Genomic DNA, 12083 nt, shown 5'->3' with positions numbered 1-12083 from the left:
ATTTCCGCACATTTATTGTAAGACTAATCCCATTACAGGTAAGAATAATGCAATCATCGAAACGCACTTGCGATGCAATGGGCAACAGATGCAACTCCATCTGTTCTGACCTTGTTAACAATTAACTAGGTGCCTTTATAAAATCAGCAATAGCCAATTGTTCTCTCTCGATAATTTTCTTCTATATATTTAAGCTTTTCTTTCCTTTTTTTTTCTGGCTGCTTTGATGGAGCAGGCTGATAGATCAGTGATTGGCCTTAGGAAACCGTTTCCTTCGCAATATCTTAATCTCATCAACCGTCTTGCAAACGGGTGCCACTGCTGCCGTTAAAGAAATTCACTCCTATCTCTCGTTTTTTTTTTTTTTTTTTTTTTTCCTTCTCCACTGTTGGAACAACGGACATCCATTTTCAACCGTGATTGTTATCTTCTTTTTTGTGCGATAACAATTAATGATTGCTCCAATTACTTGTGCGATTTCTTAAACTCAATTACAAACCTTAGTACAGTTTTTATAGCTACTTTTCTTTCACCTCCAAGAAAGCTAACAGATGAGAAATAATGATGTTCTTGGTGTGATATTAAACTAGATTTGGTGTTGGGGCCCAAAATTGGGGACTTTTGGAAGAGTGTGTGTTGGGGGGGGGTATCACACAAGATTTAAAAAAAAAACCCTCAAATCTAACTATCAGCCAAGCTCCAACCTTTGTCGCATCACCACAGTTTTGCATCACTGCACCTGTTTTACAAATACTTTAATGGAATGTGTTCTGATGAACTCATAGCACTTGTGCCCCTTCGATGTACGTATTTCTGACTAACAAAAAAGCAGCAAAATTCCCCTCCTTCACTGTTGAGGTCCCGAGATGCATGAAAGCCTTTTAATCTAATAGTTTGTTTCCTCAGGTTGTTAGACTTTGGAATTCCCTGCATGTTTTCTGCTTCCCTGACTGTACTAATCTGAAAAAATTTAAATGTAATGTGAACAGACCTCTTGCTGCTCAACTCCCCATGTTACATGAAAAGGGATGTTGTCTCCTTTTCATGTAAGTAAAAAAAAAAAAAAAGAGTGAATTAACAATTTAACTGGACATGCCATTTAAAACCTATTGTTCTTTAAAACTTATCTACAGTTAAATGTTAAAATGATATCAGATAAAACGAGGATCGAACCCTGTAGTTAAGTTTTACAGAACAATCAGTGTTTAATGGAATGTCCAGTTAAATTGTTAATTCTTTTAAAATATTTGATAAATAAAATTTGGCTGGAAAAACTATTCACATTCTTAGAAAGAATGCATAATAAAAATATCGGTTACAGAATTAACAAGTAGGTTAACGTCCTTTGTAAAACAAAGACAATGGAAAATGTTATTTGTAAAGTGAGTTACGTAAATTAGGTTAGAGAAGGCATTCAGGCCATGTGTCTGGGAGGCACGTGCTGGTCATGCTGTGACGTCATGGCAGGAATGATTTCTCAATGCAGGAAAGAGTTCGAAGTTAGTTAAGGAGGATCGGATCAGATCAGATCAGTCAGATCAGAGAAGCAGAGGAGATCAGACCGATTCTCAGTTAGAGTCAGGTCACCCTCTGGGAAGCGGGAGGCTTAGAAGGAACCATGTAACAACTTTGAACCCCTGAAGTGAAGTAATCATTTCCGACCGGTCGAAGAATAAATGATCATCATGTTTTTTATAACTGCCGTCTTTCTGTGTTCATCATTACACCGAGAAAGGTAATGTGTTTATATTATATGTACAACTGCCAAGCATAAATGCCAAACGCACTATCTCTCGGTCTATCTGTCAGTGTATCATAAATCTCCTCTCGTTGAATTACATGCTCGGCTTTCCTGTATTAGCCTGTACCCTGTCTCTTTATATATAAGACTGTCTCTATCTCATAATATGTCTCCTTATATATACAGAACTGTCTCTCTCTTTATATATACGCGATATATCTACACACAACATGAACCTCTGAGACTCTCTACTATACGTCATCTTCTAAAGAACTATGCAACACCCATAGTTCTCTGTTAGACACGATCCCACATAGTACCCCTTACGCCCAAGTGACAATATGCCATGTTTCGGGTAAAAAAAATGGTAAAAAAAAAAAGTTCCCATTTTGCAGAGTTAGAAGTTTTAAAAGGAACCTGATTCGGATTTCCTTTCTTCTCCAAACAATCAACAGACACTCAGAATAAGAAGCTGGAGTCGGATATTTTGAAAGTCTATAAATCGGAATTCTTGGGGTTCTAGGAGTCTGACCTTACGCCTTCCGAATCTACAATCCTAGTTTCAATCCTGCATCAGTAAACATGCTTTCTTTTGTATTAACAAGGCTCACAGAAATTTCACAATTTACAGAAATCAGTTCAAGTCGAATATTTTGTAATTCTAAGAGTCAAAATCAGAATTTTTGGAATCCCACGAATCGGAGCTTTATAACTTTTGACTTTGCAACCCTGATTACTCCCGGGTCCATTCTGATTCGAAATGGTAGAACGAGTCAGGGCCCTATCTATGGATTAAATAAAATCTTTGCTGGGTATAATACAAAACTTTAATCGGTGGTTAGGCACCAATTTGGGAACTTTGGAGAGTGTGCCATCAATTCAAGTTCATCTCTGATCCGAAACGATAAAACAAGGCAGGTTTTCATCACAGGGTAAAATATAATCTTTCTGGTTCGGACACAAAGCTGCATCCAATGCCACAATTACGCCACGAATAATTAGCAGAAAAAAGTGAAACACCACAAATGAATATTTGAAGATTTTTAAAGACTTGAAACAAAAAACTTTTACCAAAATTACTGGATTCCGAATTAAATAACTCCAAAAAAAAATGAACCTTGATGATTTGCAATGATTAACCACTAGATTTTATTGTTGTACTAAAGTTGAGTTAATCAATGAATATTTTCCTAAGTTTTTTGTTTTATATATATTTTAACAAGTAGTGCTACCTGGCAATGCCCTGGGAAAAAGTGTAACATTCTTCTATTAAAACTTCTATCTCCCTACCTTTACCCTGACCCCTGTCCACGCTTCCTCCCACCCTCTCTTTCTCCCCTGCCCAACCCATTCCTCTCTAGCTGAACGTACACATACACACAGACAACTCTCCTTTCTATAATAGATTCCTTAAGAAGTGAGTTGGCAATTTTTTTCCAAATTAGTACACAACTAGCAGGCCACTCGGCGTTACTCGGTCATAAAATATGCATAAATATATTTTAATTCATACAGAAACTGAGACATGGGCATGCGAGTATTATGTTTTTTTTTTCTAAACAGTTCATTTCTTGTAAGTCAAAAAAAAAAAAGCTTGAGCTGAGATCGAAACCCAAACCTACAGATAAGTAGTCAAGTATGATAACCATTAAGCCAGCTTAACACGATCTTTAAAAAGTGTTTTCAAACCTACTTATTCTTAACATAAGGACGCTGTCATGTAAATGATTTGTGCATGTGCAGTCGTGAAACAGTTGACAAACAGATAAAAATCTGATGATCCCCCCACATACAAATTTTTTAATTCTTACCCCTTAGCTGCCCTTTTTACCAAATGAAAACTGATTAAAAAATTTTTCCACGTGTCTGAATACCCTATATACCAAATTTAAACTCTGTAGATCAAAAATGCGTTGAGTATATAGGTTGTAAAGTGTCCTCACATACACATTCTCACTTTTATAAATATATATATATACAAGGGGTGTGCAATAAGTAATGCCCCTGACCAACTTTGCATAGCAGTAGAGCAACGAAACTTGGCACAGTTATCAGTCTTTCTCTACATAGGAACCACCCAGAGTTATGCATTTCTCCCATCGTTTGATGCAGCTCTGGAGACCGTTTTTGTAGAACACCCCAGGTTGGTCCTCCAACCACGATGTGACTTCAGAAATCAAGGCTGTATCATCTGGGAAACGCTTTCCTTTCAAAAACAACTTCATGGCTGGGAAGAGATGAAAGTACGAGGGTGCAAGGTCAGGAGAGTCAGAGGATGGGGTAGGATTTCATAAGCACACGCCCGTGCTTCTGATTTGGCAACATGCGAGTTGTGGATCGGAGTGTTGTCCTACAGGAGGAGGGTACCTTTGCTGATCTTGCTCCGCCTCTTGATTTTGATAGCTTCCCTTAATTTAAGTGAAGCATAATAGGCTCCTATAATTGTGGTACCCTTTGCCAGGAAATCTGTCATCACTACTCCGTCCTGGTCCCAGAAGACTGAGCATGACCATGCCAGCGGAGGGCTGCACTCTTGCCTTCTTTGGAGGTGGTGAGTCCAAGTGCTTCCACTGCATTGACTGGGCTTTGGTCTCTGGATCATAGTGATGGACCTAAGTTTCATCCTGTGTAATCAGTCTTTTGAAAAACTTTAACTCATCTTCTTAGAACATCTCCAAATTCATCGAAAGCACTCAACGCGTTCTCGCTTCTGGAATGGTGTGAGCAACCTGGGAATCCATCTGACAGACACCTTATGCATATGCAAATGGTCATGGATGATAGTTTCCACAGACCCTGTACTAATCTTGACATCTTGGGCTATTTGGCGAATAGTAATGTGCCGATCTTCCAAAATGGCAGCCTCAACTTGACAGACAGATGCCTCATCAATGGCAGAAGGGGGGGGGGACCAGGTCTGGAAGCTGTTTCCACAGACTTCCGACCATATTTGAATTCATGATGCCAGCATTTTACAAGGTATATAATGATGGGGCATTATCACCATAAGTTTCTTTCATTTCATCAAAAGTCTCCTGTGGTGTGCGTCCTTTCAAATACAAAAACTGGATCACTGCTCGACATTCAACAGGCTTCATTTCACACCTGACTCAGTTCAAACACCTGTAAAACAGAAACCACAATTAGTTCAGAGCTGTAATTTGCCACATAACCCGTAGAGATATAAATCATTGCACATGGAAAATTTCAGCTAGATCAGACAACTGGAAGTAGGTCAGGGGCATTACTTATTGCACGCCCCTTGTAACACTGAAGAACTGACCCAGTATATCCATAGAGAATGAATATATATTTTTTTTAATTTAGATATTACATAGCACTGATCAAGAGAATATACTAACTTTGCAGTTCTTTGTTTTGTTTTTTGTTTTTTTTTTTGCTTCACTTTTAGCTGCACACAAACAACTGCTCTTTATATAATAGACTAGTAGGGTTACCCGGTGTTGCCCGGAGCAAAAGTGTAACACACCTTCTATCCCATCCTCTCTCTTTCCCTCTGCATTGTTTTTCTCCTCTCTGTCCCCACCTCTTCTTTCTTCTTTACTCAGGCCATTCCTCTCTATGGACATATGCACAAATTACTCAAGCGAGCAAAAGAGAAATAGCTCTGTTTGCATTGGAGGAAGTGATAAAAATGAACCTGGGGAAAAGAGGGATCAATAGAGACTTGGCCAGAGATATGTTGGTTTGGAAGTCAGTTTCTTAAAGTCGTTCAACATGTGTAGCATATAAAACAGATGTTTAACGGAATATGATGATGATGATGATGATGATGATGATTTAAATATTTATTTTCATAGAAAAGTTTTTCCTCTTAGGCATGTTTTAAATCAGAGATTTCTAAACTGTAGCCCGTGAGCCAGATTCAGCTCGCTATAGTGTTTAATCTGGCCCACAGAGCTCTTATGGAAAACGTAAAAATATTCAGGAAAATATTTTTAAAAATTATAAAAAAAAAAAAAAAATGAAAATGTGTGGAAATAGTATGGGTCTTTTTTTTTTTTTTTTTTTTTTGTTCAGAAAATAATTAAATAATGTGGCTTAGGAGAACCAGCTTTAGTAAAAAGCAAAGCTGATGAGCAGAAGCGTATAAAACACTTTCAGGTCATTTTTTATTTTGGCCCGTGAAGCTCTAAAAAGTCAGCAGTAACCCCCCCCCCCGGTTTGAAAACTTTGGAGACATCTTCTAAAATGTAAATCTCACCTGTCTGTGAAAATGTATATATGTATGTATGCTTGTATGTCTGCCTAAAACTTTCGACAGAGGCAACAAATTTTCACGAGAGCGGTATTACTTTGAAGCTCGACCTTTCGGATGACAAATATTCAAAAATTTGCCGAAAACATTCATTCCTTCACTCTCGACTGGGTACTTTTCTACAGGCAGAGGTTGCTTTTTTTGCCGATATTTTCAAAAGTATTCCCCTCTTTTCGATTGTCTAGCCTTAATTTAAACCTATGTCACTTCCGGTTTGGCGATGGACCCAACAGCAAACACGTTAATTTTTTTTTTTTTTTTTTTTTTTTTTCACTTTTTTTTCTTCCTTCGAGGTTAGAGTTTGAGCCTGCCTACCTAACACTTTTTCTCAACACACACCTCCAAACACCCGGGCAACGCCGGGCACCCAGGCTAATTTGTTTTAAATGATGATGCTGAAATATGTTATATATTATCAGTCACAACTCATTTGAAGGAAGTACAAACAGTTGTTTATTTATTTGCTTCTCCACTGAGAAAATTAGGCACAAGGCCGTTTTTTAATGTGGGGAGGAAAAACCAGCTCCCCCAAGGGGGCAGTCTGGCAGGGTCCAAAATTAGCAATTGTCTGATATGAAGGGTCTCCCCCACATTGACCAAAATTGATTACTTCCTTTTCCGCTCCTGGCCCGAAGGCCAAGAACAGCCTCTGCGCCAAGAGTTGAATGTATTTCATAACGGGCATAAAAAGATAAATTGATTCAAGAAGGTTTGAACAGTTTCGAAAAAATATTTTTAGTTGAATGACATTTGCAGAAAACATTGACTTTGTTTTGTTTTTTGTTTAAATAGAGAACTTGACCTAGCTTCATCTCTTCCACGACTGATGCAGATTTGGTATCCGTCAGTCTGAAGCCGAAACTATACTATCACCTCTATTATTAATACTCTGTTTAGTTTACTATTTAATCAGACTAATCTATTATCCATCAATGCTCAATTAATTGTTGGTGTAGTTGTGCAGTATATGTTTGTTTGCTATGATATCGTCATCCCAAGCGTTACCAACTCCTTTTTTACATATGAGGTTGCAATATGTCCTCCCAAGCATTACTCACTCTTTTTCTTTATGTATGAGGTTGCAAAATATAGTATCTATTATGTTGTCATGATACTATATTCCTAAGTGCTACCTCCTCTTTTTTACATATGACATCGCAAAGTGTCCTCCTTAGCATTACCCACTCCTTTTTTTACATATGAGGTTGCAAAGTGTAGTATCTGTTATGATACCATCCTTCCAAACATTACTACCTCCTTTTTTGATGTGATGCAAGAGGTGTAGTATCTGTTCTGTTATAATACTATCCTTCCAGGCATTAATCCTCCTTTGGGGAGGAGGCAGTGTAACATAATACCATCTTCTTATGCTTGCAAAAATATGCGGCCGAACTAGGGGGGGGGGGCATTTATTTGCTAGTCAACATAATATATTTTCTGAATGAAGTAAATCTAGTCAAACTTGAAAACGTTCCACAAAACTCCTTGAGATGTTGCCCTTAGCAAAATCAGAGTTTGGTATGAATATTTTTTTCCCCCTCCACACCGATTTATGTGCTTGAGGCAAAAATGTTATTTTCTTAAAGATATTTTATTTATTTTTCATATATACATTCATTTGGTTGGTTGAACATTCCAGTTCTTCCAAATTATTGCTATCTTTAATCAAATGCCTGCTATGAAATTTTTTTATGCCGTTTAACACACAGAATGTATGCTATGGTTTTTCTACTGCTTGAACTTTGCAAGTTATTTTTTTATGGTTTTCAGTGTGCGAATATTACACATCTTCTATGTAGTCTGTAAAAATAATCATAAAACATCCTGCACTGCCCGGATTTTTTTTTTAATGGAAATCACTCCAGACAAAGCATAAAGCCACTTAATCCAAGGAACTAAAAAAAAGAAAAATAGCACTTCCAATTCAAAAAATAGCTAGCGATAAATTCAAGATGGATAGATTCCAACACGGAAAACAGCAATTCTTTCCTCTTTGTCAGAAACATGGCTCATGGAATGTGAGGAGTAAAAGACAAAAGTAAGGAAACTTTAACATCAGGTTGTTATTAATTTTCTTTTCAGCTATTTTATCTGTTTTATCACAAACTAGCGGGGTGGGGGGTGCTGGCGTTGCCCGGTAATAAAATACGGTTAAATAAAAAAAGAAAAAAAAAAAACGCTACATGGTAGATGAATATAAGCAAATTGAGAAGATTGGAGAGAGGAAAAAAAAATGCTGCGTGCTGGGTGTAAACTTGCGTTCTTAAATTGGTCAGTGAACACATTATCGATTGGACCATGATGACACAGATATTATTGCGTTGCAAATTTAGCTTTTTATAATGAAACAACGAATCGACCATTCGCACATGCATGGTTTTATAAACAGTGGTTAAACAGTGTCAAAACCGAGAGTTTCAAACAAAACGACATTTCTATATGAAATAATTGATGACTTTTTCTAGTTTTTCCATATTATTTGTCCGAGAGATCGCTCTTTCTAACGGTGCTATGTTTGTGCTGCTTCGATGTGAATAACAAAAGTTTTTAGTGGACATGGTAGCTTCCTTCAGTTTTGACAGATAATGGATACTTGCTGTAAAAAAGGTGCTTGCTCATTGAATTTTTGTGGCAAGAGTTACGCAATTTGAAATATAATTTGCTTTAAACAAAATCAACTAAAAAAGACAATTAAAATAATCGTTTTTGGTATCGGAAGATAGGTACAAATTTGTCCAATACCGATTCCAATTAATCGTCCCAGCAGTAACATATATATATATATATAGATAGATATACCAGGTAGAAAGGTATCCAAAACTTAAGAATAATTGAATTTCAAAAAGAGTCGTTGATAGTGCTCAATCAATAAGGGAGGAAAAATTAAAATGCAAAATGAAAAAAATTTCAGTAATTTTTGTATTTTAATTTTTCTTGTCTGATGAAATCAAATATGATTGAAACGGTCTGCACATCGTAGCAAGATATGACTGTATTTACACACACACACACACCTCCAGAGCATGTATACCATTTAGTTATTCTAAATGTCAAAAGATGGAATTAATTCACTCATAGATTTTTATTAGATTTTTTAATTAAATTTTTGTTGTTTTTCTTGACAGATGCCTAAATTTTTACTATAGTGTCTTACACTTAATGTAATGAACATTTATGTTTTAAGAAAAAAGTTTGAATGTGGATTAGTTTCATCGTTTGGAATTTGTAACAATAATGATGGTATATATATATATATATATATATATATATATATATATATATATATATATATATATATATATATATGTATGAAGGGTGTTCCACAAGTCTTGAACACATTTAGACATTAAATATCTCAAAACTATTAAGGATATAAAAAGCATGACAATATATATATATATATATATATATATATATATATATATATATATAATCATTAATAGTCAATTTGAACTTGATAAATTTAGCTTTAAAATCATGTCACTTTTATTTAACATGTATAATTCAGTCTTGAAATTTGTTTTAGACTTCTGGAATACCCTATAAATTCACAAACTAACCCTAACCAGGTGGCTAAATTTTCATTATATCTTATGTTTAATGTAATAAAGATTTAGGCGTATGATTTAAGAAAAAAAAATTGAGTGTGAATTAGTTTCATCCTTTGGAATTTGTAACAATAACGATGGTGTGTGTATATATATATATATATATCTGTCAAGAATTGTAAATGTCAACTGAATTAAAGGAATAAATTTTAAAATGGTCAACATCATGAATTTGGAATATAGACTTTTGTCATTCACTCACTAAATTGCTCTGTAATTACGCTGAGTTTCTTAAATAAGGATTTGTATATATTATAAGGAAATAAAGTATATTTCCACAGAAATATATATGTGTGTATATATATATATATATATATATATATATATATATATATATATGATTACTTAATTTAATCACATAAATTAATATACAAAAGTATAAATTTATGCATAAACTTTAAGTATTTATTTCAACAGTGCTCAATACGTAGGTAGAGCTAGATAGTAAGTTATAAAATATATATGGCAATTAAGCTGCACAGAATATTCTGCGTCTCATTCATAATATATATATATATATATATATATATATATTCACAGTCTATGGAATTGGCTGTGCCAATCTTGTTGGATCTATTGATCTGATAGGATGTGAATTTGGCATTAACTGATCCTATAGTCTGGATCAATATCCATTAGGCTAACCATGCCCCCCCCTCGCTCACCAACAATAACAAATACCTGACTTTTCACTTTTCGCAACATATTGATTTACCTTTATCGACATTCAGATTACCATTGGTGATTTTGTCGTTTGACATTTACCACTTTCAACCAATATTTATGTCTTTTAGTTTCTGTCTTTCAAAGCATTTATTGGAAAAAGAAAGAAATGGAAAAAATGAATAAAACTAGGGGTTTCAAGACGAACAGAAAGCAGGTGATTGTTATCGTAACTCTGATAGAAGACAGCAACATTTTCGATGCAAATACAATTACCATTGTTTTCATGGGACAAGCGCTTCAAAATTCCTGAAAATAAAAATCCTGCTTTATTATATTACGAGCTACACTTGCCTGGCATTCACTGAAGTCGTTTTTGTTTTCAATTTTTATTTCTATGCACATTTTAAAACTTAAGGTAGGCAATTTCTATTACATTCTTCAATTTAAAATTAGTTATCTCCTTGCTTATGTTTCATTCTATTCATTTATTTTTCTAGAATAGTGGCTCCTCCGAAAAATGCTGTATATCTTTGGTTTAGGATTGCAACTGAATCTTAATGCTTGACGTTGGCCTTTAAACTTGAATTCTAGTAAAAAAAAAAAAAATGCTTTCAAGTTGACATTTTAAAGTGAATTCTTATTGTTTCCAATTACTTTTTTTTATTATAACATATAGTTGTTTTGGGTTTGTATTACTGTACACATAGATTCGAAAAAGTTGTCAAAAAACAAATATATAACAAATAAATGTTATCAAAGGTAAGATAAGTTACTTTTCTACCAAACTGGATATATTTTTCGTGTTTTTATTCAATGTAACATGTTTATTCAGCTCGAAAACCATACAGTGTTTACCGATGTATTGGAAAATTCCAGATGGCGTCTGACTCCCTCTTTAACACGGTAAGTTTGGGAAAAGGTGTTATAAATAAAAAACTGGATAAAATACTGTTAAAAACTCGCTCAATATATGTTACAGTGACATAGCTTGACATATATTCGGTGGGTTTTTAATAATATTTTTTCTAGTTTTTTATTTATATCACCTTTTCCCATACTTTCCGTGTTAAAGAGGGAGTGAGGCACCATCTTGAATTTTCCAATACATCGGTAAACACTGTATGGTTTTCGAGCTGAATAAACATGTTACATTGAATAAAAATACGAAAAATATATCCAGTTTGGTAGAAAAGTAACTTATCTTGCCTTTGATAACATTTATTTGTTATATATTTGTTTTTTGACAACTTTTTCGAATCTATGTGTACAGTAATACAAACCCGTTTTTTTTTTTGTTTTAATTATTATTATTATTATTATTATTATTATTATTATAACACATAGTTGTTTCCCCCCCCCCTTTTTTGACGTCATGAGTGAAATATGGCTTTCCAATTTACTACCCGGTCCTACATCTATAATACAAAGGGAAGAAGCTATTAGACATATAGCCACAAAATTGGTATTTTTTGCTCAGCATTGCTCCGGATGATTCAGAAAAAATATTCATTCTTCAACCATAAATTGATATAAATTTCATTAATATTGTTGGGGGAATTGTCTGGCTTGATTATATACACAGTTTTAAAGGGAAGTAACTCTGGGTTTTTTTAAAATCAATTTTAATTAATCCCCTTATGACAACTCCATTCTCGAGAAATCTATAAAAACGAGTTTTGTGTGTGTGTCCAGAGAGAGAAATGGACTGGATGGAGAATCAGAGGTATGGAGAGGAAAGGAAAAACTGTGGGAGGGAGAAACAAATAGAGAAAATATTACACATTTAGCC

The 12083-nt window shown here is 34.7% G+C and overlaps 1 protein-coding gene across 7 annotated transcripts in view; it reads left to right on the top strand.

Moving 5' to 3' along the window:
- LOC145241334 (dystrophin-like) overlaps window positions 1–12083 on the top strand; it is a 1936823-nt gene that overhangs the window by 984654 nt on the left and 940086 nt on the right. The gene's annotated exons all lie outside the window — the stretch shown is intronic.

This window comes from Euprymna scolopes, chromosome 20 (assembly GCF_053919585.1).
Source record: "Euprymna scolopes isolate OS-2025 chromosome 20, ASM5391958v1, whole genome shotgun sequence".
Lineage (NCBI taxonomy): Eukaryota > Metazoa > Mollusca > Cephalopoda > Sepiida > Sepiolidae > Euprymna > Euprymna scolopes.
This window is presented reverse-complemented; position numbering and strand designations above follow the sequence as displayed.